Here is an 8,834-nt window from a genome sequence, read left to right as displayed (position 1 = left end):
ATTCCCCAGATGAGCCATGAGGTGTCACCATTACATACTTGTCCTTGCTGAAAATTTCTGCATATCTCTCAGCATTTGTTCAACCATTGAGGCTAGCAACTCTGAGACAATTAGCATAGACCTGGTGGCTTGCATTTTCACCATCATGTGTCATGCAGCACCCCTGGTTGGGCTGCTGACTGCAGGAATCAAACCCAGGCTCTCTGGGTCTAAAAGTGTACCCCTATACTGCCCAAGCTAGAAGGTTGTAGTAGACTCATAAATCTCTGTGGTCTAGCCATGGGGGGTGGGGAAGGTGAGGGGAATCTTTGCTGTGAGGGAGACCATTTAGGCAAAGTACAGGTGTGGCGGTAGGGAAAAAACTTACCAGATACTTTTAGTCCAGGCAGCTAGGGGGGACAAGGAGGTCCACGCAGAGCTAGTGGGTGGGATAGGGGAGGGAGAAAACCAAAGTAAGAGAAGAGCAGATACCAGTTAAAGAAACAAGTACCGCTTGAGTGTGACCCAAGAACCACTAAATGCCAACCAGCAAGGGGAAGCAGACGGGTTACAGGCACCTCATGGTGCAGGTGTCTGCTTTCTAGTTCACCACAGAATGCCATGTGAGGGCTCAAATGAAAGTAAGTGTCACAGTGGTCATTAATATTGTTGTGAAATATATGTACAGATACTCTGTCAGGAGTTGTGTGTGTATATAAAAAAAAACATATTTTCAGTATAAAGTCTGTATCAAGGTATTAGTCACCAGCAAAGGTGGAAAAAGCGGTTTTGCTGTAGACAGGAGGCTTTGCTCTAGACAGAAGGTAAGAAATGCGTATCTCTGTCAGGATGTAAATTATGCATTCTAAGCTAATACAATAGATGCCTCTTTATATATGAAGTCAAATGTTAACAAAGAGATGTGAAATCAGCAAGGAAGGTGCACACAGGAAAAAACAAGCCATGTGGGAGTTCTTCTGACTAAGAGTAAAGACAGTGAACTTTGAGGGTATTGCTGAGAGGCAGAGAAGACACCCGGTATCCTGCACCTAGAAAGTAAATGGACAGCATGCTTTCATTCATAAAAATGGGCTCTCAGCCAGCCTTGGTTGAAAATACTGCAGAAGACTTTGGGTGAGATCTTTTTTAAACAGGAGGTTAACCTGTTAGTTAAGCTTAGTCTCTAGAAAGCTGTTTTTGGTTTTTTTTTATATGTAACTATTTATTTCACTGTTACTTGAATCTTTGATAATAAACTTAATAATGTTTTCAAAATAAATATATATCTGGTATTAAGCTAAGTATTGAACATGAGCTGAATCTCATAAGCTTGTGTGTTCTATTCCTTTGGGAACAATGGATCTGGAATGTCTGTGAGTAGCCAGGGGCTATTCAGGGGCTGGATATCTCATGGGAACGCTTCAAAGAGGACTTGGGGATTGGGGTGCACCTATTGTTAACTTGCAAGGCAAAGTAAGGGTTGACATAGCCCAGAGGCAAGTGCTTGAGTGGTTAACAGACTGGTGGTGTTCAGGAGCCAACACCCAGCTAAGCACAAACAAGTTTCCCTCACTTTGGAGTCAGGGAGTAACAAGGAGACTTGCAATCCTGGGCACCATGAGAACTGGTCTAGTCATGTCCCCTCCCTGTGCCTCATTTTATCCAGCTGTAAAATGGGGATAATGATACTAACCTCCTTTGTAAAGCACTAGGAGAGGTATGGATGAATGTGCTGCATAAGAGCAAGCTGGTAGTAGTCTGTATTTCTATTAATTCTAGTTACAGTATTGGCTCTTTTTTACTTCTATCGCCTTGCTTTGTTCCTCTCTTCTGCTTCCCCCCACCCCCCGTTGTTACCTAAGCCTAGAATCCATGGGAAAAGGGGAGGGTTCAGCATGTGTCACATTGTAGAGAAATTCTCTCATTGGCCATCAGTATTGCAGGACAGTTTGGAAGTAAACTGTGAAGATAAGAGGCCAGTTGAATAATTCTAAAATAAGAGATCAGTTTTGTGAAGAAAAACACGTTCTTACACAACCTCTTCTGTTGAGCCATATGTTTATTATTATTTGATTAGCCCACAAATAGGCATCCCTTCAGCAATGCTAAGGTGACACACTATGTGATGACTTGTTTGTGATTTTAGACTTTTTACATTCTAAATGGTAAATTCTTAGCAGCCCGCCCTTACCTATATCTCAGCAACAAAGGAGGGTCACAAATGGTCCTCTATACTTTAGAGGACAGGTTCTTCGTGGCAAATGCTTTCATCCTGAAGATGACCTGTACTGGAAACCTGGGTGATCCTAGGGTTTCACTTCATAACTATCCATGAGAGACATTTTTTAAACCATATGCTATCTCTGGAACACTGAATTTCATTTCACAGATCCCTGATCTCAGTGCATTGTTGTTTTTGTACCAATTCAGATTCAGCAAAATTTAGATAATAGTCACTACATTATCCATGCTTTAAAATATCTATCTACAGTACTTGACTAACCGCTGTGCAAGCAAAGGGTAACCACATCTCATGCTTCAAGGTATAAAATGACTGCTTGTGGAAGTCAGTAAAGAATCCTCTTCCCTCACCTCATTCTCCACCCCATATAATTGTCTACATGCATTATGGATTTTTTTTTCCTTCCACAAAGCATCAGATGTCAAACCCTATTTGAGTCAGGATACTCGACTAGATGATCTAATATTCTTTTCATAGATTGTAAGGCCAGAAGGGACCATTAGATCACAGTCCAATGTACAGGCCATAGAATTTTTATGTATCCAGTTTCAATCCAGTATAATCCTGTGCCCTTCCAGTATGTGACCTCTTGCAATTAAGCATAACTTAGAACTATCTTGAAAATAATGGCTCTTGAGTTAAACCACCTTGAGAAGCTTCTTTGTAGAAAATGAAAGTGAGATTAGTGGTATATCTAATTGGTATATCTAACTGGGTTCTAAATTAGAAAAATAAGTCTTTCTGGGATTAAATAAAACCACTGTCTTATACTTAAACAGGGTGTTTTTCTTACTTCTGTTTTAAGGTAACAACTTTTTAATAGTCATTCTCAGACACAACCCTCTATAACTAGGGTACATAGTAAACAAACTTCTTTGGAGAATATAGGGCAGACCATTTTATACTTCCTGTTATTTTTATCTCCATATTTACAAAATGTTTTAAACCAGGTAAATCTCAGCGTACAAATGTAATCTGCATGATCAAGTTAAAGATGATTAAACTATTACAATAAAATCTATTAAGCACTTCTGTGAAGTTCAGTAGACATTCACAATATATACATTATCCAAAAGAATGAAAATCCTCTAAATTATCTAAACCAAGTTAATGCTTATTCGGCACATATTTGCATTTTTTTAAAAAAAACATACTGGTATTTTTTGTCGCCTGAAAGACTTCATCATATGGTGCAATATGACAGAAAATATATTCATTTCATTACACATTCATGTTATGGAACAACTTTCACCATAAACTCATTGTAATTGAAAAATGGAGCATGTTTATTGTCCATTTGCAAACCTGGATTCAAGGGTGTGTGTCCTAAGCTCCAACAATATTTGTTGTTAAGATGACAGAGTAGGATGATTTTTCCCCTGTACGGTCTCCACTGGGTCCCTTGGTGAGAAATCCTTGTTGCTTATGACACCAGCTTGGCCTCATTGTGACTTGCTTCATTTAAACACACAGGTGGGAAGCCATCATTATTTACAACTGGTTTCTTCAGTGTTGTACCTGAAATATAAGCAGAAAACATACTGAGTGTTCATTTTATATTGCTTCTAAATACAGAACAAAAATAAGCTGTGTTTAGTGTGCACTTTTATAGGCATTCTTATTTTATTATATAAGTTGAAAGAATAAATGCAGTAGCGCAACTAGAAAAATAAGAATAGAAATTGGCTGCAAATAGCAGCGTGGTCAGAAAAATCTCCTGTTAGTTGTGATTTTTTTTTTAACAGTGCAATTGATGTAGTACTGATATAATATTACTGCTCTCAGCACTGAAATCCAGCCCCTTCTCTGTTGGTGGGCAGTTGTTTGGGTTGGGGCATATGGTATTTCTGACTCTTGAATCCTTGGGAACTGATGTATTGGTATTAGTCCCTCAAATCTCCCCAGACTATGTAGGCTGCCTCCAGAGACCCAGCTGCTCCTCAGAATTATTCAGGAACTTCTTTCCTCATTACAAAGTGCCATGAGGCACGTACATGCAGTGACCAGTGGGAAGTCAGCAGTGTGTGTTCCATCGCAGTAGACTCAATATAGAGTTAGGTGGGAAGCAGGTGACTTTGTGTAGAACTAAAGCAGAGGGTGGCCAGGATGCTCTGTTCCCATTTAAAACATACAAGCATCATTTACCGCCCTACAGTACGCACAACACCACTTAATGCTGTAGTGAGATGGTGGGGTAGGAGATGGAGTCAACCCCCACCACCTCTCCTATAGCCCTCTTCGCCTAGGTGGACAGGTGTGGTTGGGGATGCAGACAGATGAGTGGGGGACAAAATACTGATAGGGACAGGTGTGGTATAGGTCTTTTAGCCATCCTTCAGCCATACCAGAGTGGCATTGCTGGCCATTCTACATTCTCTCACAAGCCACTATTTTATCTCGTCGGCCATCAGGCAGGGGATCTGTGAAGAGATGGAGGATGGCTGGGCCTGGGGGGAGGCCTCTGTTGATTCAGTGAAGTATCCAAACTTGTGAATGTTTATCCAAGCCCCAGTCTTTATGAAATTCCTCTGTCACTGTATGTTTTTACAGCATATTTGCCTGGTTTTGTGTTTGCTCTGGTGCTGGGTTTCCATTTTTTTTTTTTCACTTTATTCCCTTGGTAGCCCTAGAATTGGAACAAAACTTAATGAAAAGGGAAAAGACCCGTTACTTCAGCTTGGGAGCCACAACTGAGCAGGGAAAATTCTAAGTACAAAAAGACTCCCTATTTCCATAGGATGTGATGGTGCTTATTAAATGTGAAGATAGGATTACTATATGGGGTGTAGTGTCACTGGTAGGGGAGGGGATAATAAATTGAGTCCTCATTCTGGAACATGGCTGCCTGTCTCAGGCTTTTGGATGAATTCAAGCTTTTGGGAGTACCTATAAAATCTCAGGACTTGTGTGGTGCCTGGGCCATGGTTGCTACAAGCCCCATGGCCAAATGCACACCATGACAGTGAGAGAGATATTGAATAGACCAGAAAAGGGAACAGAGCTTAGACAGGAAAAAGAGAAGCCAATCCTTGAGACCCATCATTGTCCAGATCCAGCTAAAGAGGAGGATATATTTTTTTCCTTATTTTAAAAAAAAATGATATTGTTGCTTTTCCCAGTGATCTAGAAAAGCCTGGATATTAGCAGATGTCTGCAGGGTCGCAGGAGACATTAGTCTCCATTTTCTGTGTACGTAGATCTGTTTTTGTGGCCACGATGATTCAGATGTCATTAAAATTGGCCAGAATGTGCACGTACACACCCTGCGTGGCTCCCAGGGCCCTGGCTTATTTGGAGATTTGGCCCTTTAAACATATCTCAAAGTATAGAAGAGAATTTACGGCTTTCTTCTCCACTTGTCAATGTTAACCTTTTCCCTGTAGTGGGGAAAGGTATGGAAGGAAGAGTGGAATTATTCCACTGGAGGGAGCCAGAAGGTAACTTGTCAGGTATATTGGGCAGGAGAAGATAGATGGGGCGGGGAGGATTCTTTTGAAGAGAGATGTCCACAGAGTTCCCACCTCTCTGAGCTCTGTGTGGTGAGTTTCTCAGTGTGGACTTCTAACCAAAATATATTTGTGCTCTTTTTCTTGACTTTTACTAGCATTTCAAATTCATACATTTGGGAGACACTGTCATGACGATTCTCAGTGGGGCAAAGGGTTATTCTTAGCTTCTCAGCGCACTTTGATACATGCGATTCCCTATGCCAATGATCCACCTGTGCATTGCTAACCTGCCAGGGTTTTCTAGGAGAGCCCACAAATGGCTTTCCTGCTTGTGCCGCTGCTCATTACACAGACTGAAAAAGGTGAGGAATAGATGTATTCCTGACTTCTCAGAACGGCTGTCGGAGCCCTGTGCCCATCCTTAATGGGAAGGGGTGCTAACCCAGGGCCAATCCCTGCAGATGCGCACAAGTTGCAACAACACTCATCCAGCAAAGGCAGTGACTGTGTGACATTCTGAAGCTTTTGCAGTTTAGTTGTTTTGAACACTGTTTTCCTGGGATTACAAGATAACGAATAAACCATCTGCACTATCCAGCACCTCAAAATTTAGTCCATTAACTGCTGGAACTGTTAAGAATTCATTGTGTGAATTATGCACAGCACCACATCAAAGCCAAAAGTGCAAACCCTGCTTGTGAAACTCTGCCATCTAGTGGCTGAAAGTGGTTCATGCTCCATCTGTTTTTATTCACATTTCGTTTTGCAAACTGCTAGATATATGTTTGCAATACATCTTTTGAGTTGTAGAGCCTCACTTGGACAATTGGTCCTTGCTGCAACGCTCACGTTTCCAACAGATGTATTCCTGTGGGTTGCCTTTGTATGCCAAGTTTGCTGGAGCTGAGCACATTGAATTAATGAATTCATCAAATGAACACCCAAGATGAACTCTCAGATTATTTCTGGCAAGTGCAGACAATTTCTTAGCCATATCCCAGCTATTGAAAATGCTTTCTACTAACTACAGAGGTGTGGCACCTGAAACTCCTATAGTCAGTAACTTGTTACTGTTGCCAGAACAAAACTAAGTGGTTTTGGTTGGAAAACTTGAACTTAAAAGTTGAAGGTATTTGAATTATTTTTTCTCTTGGATTTATTCTGCTGGGCTCTCATGATGTGTTGAATACTCATGAAGGTGCTTGTGTCAGACTGTGACACTGTTTAATACTCTGCAGTTCTATAAAGCTTTCCATTGTAGGATCTGTGTTTTATGAAAATTTCCACTTAAGCCACATTGCCCATCAGTTTTACAGTTGGGTAAACTAAGGCTCAGAGAGATGAAGAGTCTTGTCCAAAATATCATAAGTCAGTGGCAGAGGTGGGACTAGGACTCAGAAGTTCTGTATTCCTGTCCCTGGTTCTAACCACTAGACTATACTGCTTATCTACTGCCAACATGAGACAGGGATGGGAGAGCCCACAAGGGTTACAAGTACTGTTATGTGAAATGTAAATCTTGCCTGGTGGTTTATTTGTATAGTTAGAAACTCAAAACTCAGACTGTTGTCACTGAAAAGTCCTGAATGTCTGTGAATGCTTTGGCCTTGTCTAGGCTATGGACAAAGGGGTTTATAAAACATCCAGGGATATCTGATGTTAATCCAGGAGAGATCAGGGGCTAAGGCTGGAGGGAGGGGCAGGGTTTAAATCCCCCCCCCCCCCCGGTTCTATAATCATAGAACCATAGAGTTTAAGGCCAGAAGGAACAGATATGGTCATCTAGTTTGACCTGCATAATACAAGCTGTCATAAATATAAAGGGAAGGGTAAACACCTTTAAAATTCCTCCTGGCCAGAGGAAAAACCCTTTCACCTGTAAAGGATTAAGAAGCTAGGATAACCTCGCTGGCATCTGACCACAATGACCAAGGAGGAGACAAGATACTTTCAAAGCTGGAGGTGGGGAGAAACAAAGGGTTTTTCTCTGTCTGTGTGAAGGTTTTGCTGGGGACAGAACAGGAATGGAGTCTTAGAACTTAGTAAGTAATCTAGCTAGATATGCGTTAGATTCTGATTTCTTTAAATGGCTGAGAAAAATAAGCTGTGCTGAATGGAATGGATATTCCTGTTTTTGTGTCTTTTTGTAACTTAAGGTTTTGCCTAGAGGGATTCTCTGTGTTTTGAATCTAATTATCCTGTAAGGTCTTTACCATCCTGATTTTACAGAGGTGATTCTTTTTACTTTTTCTGTTCTTAAAATTCTTCTTTTAAGAAACTGAATGCTTTTGCATTGTTCTTAAGATCCAAGGGTTTGGGTCTGTGGTCACCTATGCAAATTGGTGAGGATTTTTATCAAATCTTCCCCAGGAAAGGGGGGGTAACGTTTGGGAGGATTTTGGGGGGAAAGACATTTCCAAACGGCCTGTTTCCTAATAAAATAATACTGGTTAGACGTTTGGGGGTGGCAGCAAAAGTCCAAGGACAAAAGGTAAAATAGTTTGTACCTGGTGGAAGTTTTAACCTAAGCTGGTAAAAGTAAGCTTAGGAGGTTTTCATGCAGGTCCCCACATCTGTACCCTAGAGTTCAGAGTGAGGAAGGAACCTTGACACAAGCCAACATATTACCTGATTGCAGTTAATGCTACATGAGCAGTCAGAGCAATAGTACCAGCCAGTGATCAACCAATGGGACTACAGCAGGAGAAATGGAGCTGGTAGCTATCGGTATAGTTTGACAGTTCGTTTGGTACTGAAGCAAGACTCCCTGAAAGTCCTAATGTAATCATAATTAATTAATACATTAGATCACAGCGGCTTGGAGGGCAGTAGCCATAAAATAGTACCCAAAGAAAAAAATGTAGTTTTGGAGCCTGTGTACTTTGTTAGGTGCCTTAACAATGGGGGGGGGGGTCCTATAAATCAAAATATCTTACATTGTAAATGATTTCATGTGCACTGCATCACGATCTCAGAGACTGCGCCTTCTGCGCTGTGGATCTAAACATACTTTGTCAATTTGCTGTGGGGTTTGCAGGTTGTGCGTCCATCAGTCTGCGTTAGCAGTGAATCTCAGTCTCAAGGTCACTGACAGTCTAGATATCAGTTTTCAATCTCTCCACCCTGTCTTCCTCAACCTGATTGGGTTTTTTTCTTATCTCTCT

At 41.2% G+C, this 8,834-nt stretch overlaps 1 protein-coding gene across 3 annotated transcripts in view; it reads right to left on the bottom strand.

Moving 5' to 3' along the window:
• Positions 1-3,651: 3,651 nt before the first annotated feature.
• Positions 3,652-8,834, bottom strand: part of AMER3 (APC membrane recruitment protein 3) — a 57,961-nt gene continuing 52,778 nt past the window's right edge. For 2 of the 3 annotated variants that reach the window (XM_084639317.1, XM_084639318.1), the window contains exon 3: positions 3,652-3,739. The gene's annotated coding sequence lies outside the window, so the exon portion shown is untranslated. The remainder of the gene's footprint in view (positions 3,740-8,834) is intronic. The other variant, XR_014712995.1, reaches the window with a different exon arrangement.

The sequence above is a fragment of the Lepidochelys olivacea genome, assembly GCF_965140295.1.
Source record: "Lepidochelys olivacea isolate rLepOli2 genome assembly, chromosome: 9".
In the NCBI taxonomy this organism is placed as follows: domain Eukaryota; kingdom Metazoa; phylum Chordata; order Testudines; family Cheloniidae; genus Lepidochelys; species Lepidochelys olivacea.
Note: the sequence above shows the minus strand (reverse complement) of the source record. Positions and strands in the feature narration are given on the sequence as shown.